The 2,438-nt window shown below is 39.1% G+C and overlaps 1 non-coding gene across 1 annotated transcript; it reads left to right on the top strand.

Moving 5' to 3' along the window:
- Nucleotides 1–1,706: 1,706 nt before the first annotated feature.
- On the top strand, nt 1,707–1,813 carry LOC140497978 (U6 spliceosomal RNA). The gene has a single exon (XR_011964973.1). It is a non-coding gene; the product is annotated as a U6 spliceosomal RNA (small nuclear RNA).
- Nucleotides 1,814–2,438: the final 625 nt, after the last annotated feature.

Below are 2,438 nucleotides of genomic sequence, written 5' to 3'. Positions count from 1 at the left end.
TTAATAATGTTCTTACATATGTGTATAGCTGACCTTCCCTCCACCTAATAGATTGTAAATTCCTTGAGTGTAGTAGATACTCAATCAATTGTTGAATTGAACCAAATTGACACAGAGTGCAATGGAAAGTAATATTCAATAGCACAATGTTACTGAAATAGGAGTATGTAAAATTTAGGGGAGTATAGTGATGTCAGCAAGCTAGCAAGAAGAAAATCATAATAGTATGGGTACGTGGAGCCCAAGGCTTGAGAACTTTGAAAGAAGGGAATAGACAGGTTCAGATTCTAGTTTGGACTACTTCAGAAGGACAAAAGGGCTGTTCTGGAGCTAGGCTCAGGAAAGTTAATTGTTAAATTTTCAATGTAAGGATTTACACCTTAGAAATCCACAAACACGATAAATCTAGCTTGACATATTGTTAAAGGGATGGATGGAGAAAATATTAATAATGTGGATTAAATTTAAAAGTGTGCCTGGGGACTCTTTTTTCTTTTAGAGAGCCGGTTGTTAAACATTTGCCAAAAAACCACTAGAGAATAAGGAGTTAATTGGGGGGAAACTTTTCCAAGGAGGTGGCTTGCAAGCTAGGTGGTACAGTGATGCACTGGTGATGATGTTAGAAAGACCTGAGTTCAAATCTGGCCTCAGATAGTTACTAGCTGCATGACCTTGGGCAAGTCACTTACTCTCTATTGGCCACAAGTTTCCTCAAATGTAAAATGGGGGTAATAATACCATTTACCTCTCAGACTTGTTGCAATGACCCAATGAAATAATATTTGTAATCATTTACCACGGTGCCTGGAGCACAGGAGGTGCTATATAAATTCTGGGCATTATATGATTTTTTTACCTGGCTGCTCTCCTAGACTGCACAGTCTTCCAAATCTCATCTTCTTGCAATATGCAATCAGTTTTGAAACTCACACCTCTTCAATATCCCCTCACTCTGGGACCCCTCCCTCCCTCTGATTGGAAAGGGTAGAGCATAGAAGTGGAGATATCCTCCTGGATCCTCCACTTAAGGTCGTCACTGGGCTTCAAGACATCATTCCCAATAGGCTGCCCTCCCTCTTCCCCTCACTTTTGGAGTTGGTCTTCATGTGTTCTCCTCCCCTAATAATTGATCGTGAACTCTTGGATGGCAAAGACTGTTATTTGCCTTTCTTTATATCCACAGTGCTTCGCACAGTGTCTAGCATACAGTAGGTGCTTAATAAATATTTATTCACTTCACTTCATGTCTGGAACTGTCATCTTGATTGGGGTGACAGTGGCTTCAGAACCAGAACAATGCCCAGACAACTGGTCTCCTAGGGATATTTCCAACCAACTTTCCTGTTTGGAGTCAATCTACATTCCACCAACGGTGGGATTTGGACACCAGTTAAGTGAGGGACAGGTGACAAGACAGCAAAATTAGCCTAAAAGATTCCCACACACAAATAACTAAAACAATTCAATCTAACTGTATCAAGGCTGTCCCTACCATGTAACATAGAAGTATCGTTGTGTTACTCAAAGGGAAATGGAAGAGAGATCTCTAGCTTCATTTCTCCTTCACCCTTCTCCAAGGAAAGCTTTATTTTCTGCCAGGAAGAGAAGCAGGAGGTGGGGGCCAAACTCTTGGGAACTCTGTTCCCCTTAGAGAAAAAGAGTACCAGGCTAGACATATCTATTTGGTCCCTTAAATGTTGTTAACCCTGCTCACTTAGGCAGCACATATGCTAAAACTGAAATGATATAGAGAAGATTAGCATTGCCCCTGCGCCAGGATGACATGCAAGTTTGTGAAGTGTTCCATATTTTTTTTATACTGTATACCAAAATAAAGTCAAAATGGGTTCATGATTTATATATAAAGGCTGATGCTATAAGCAATCTGGGAGATCAAGGATGGATGAGTGGATGAATTCATGAAATGCAAAATGGATAATTTTGATTACATTAAATTGAAAAGGTTTTGTACAAAGCCAATGCAACCAAGATTAGGAGGGAAATAGAAAACTGGGAAAGAATTTTTACAACCAGTGTCTCTGATAAAGTCCTCATTTCTAAAATATATAGAGAACTGAGTCAAATTTATAAGAATGCAAGTCATTCCCTAATTGATAAATGGTCAAAGAATATGAACAGGCAATTTTCAGAGGAAGAAATTAAAGATATGTATAGTCATATGAAAAAATGTTCCAAATCACCATTGACTAGAGAAATTCAAATCAAAACAACCCTTAGGCACCACATCACACCTGTCAGATTGGCTAATATGACAAAACAGGAAAATTATAAATGCCGGAGAAGAGGCAGGAAAATTGGAACAATAAAGCATTATTGGTGGAGTTGGGAACTGATCCAACCATTTTGGAGAGCAATTTGGAACTATGCCTAAAGGGCTATAAAAATGTGTATACCCCCAGGAATACTACTTCTAGGTC

Source organism: Notamacropus eugenii, chromosome 3 (assembly GCF_028372415.1).
Source record: "Notamacropus eugenii isolate mMacEug1 chromosome 3, mMacEug1.pri_v2, whole genome shotgun sequence".
Lineage (NCBI taxonomy): Eukaryota > Metazoa > Chordata > Mammalia > Diprotodontia > Macropodidae > Notamacropus > Notamacropus eugenii.
The sequence above is the reverse complement of the archived record's forward strand: the minus strand, read 5'-3'. Positions and strand labels throughout refer to the sequence as shown.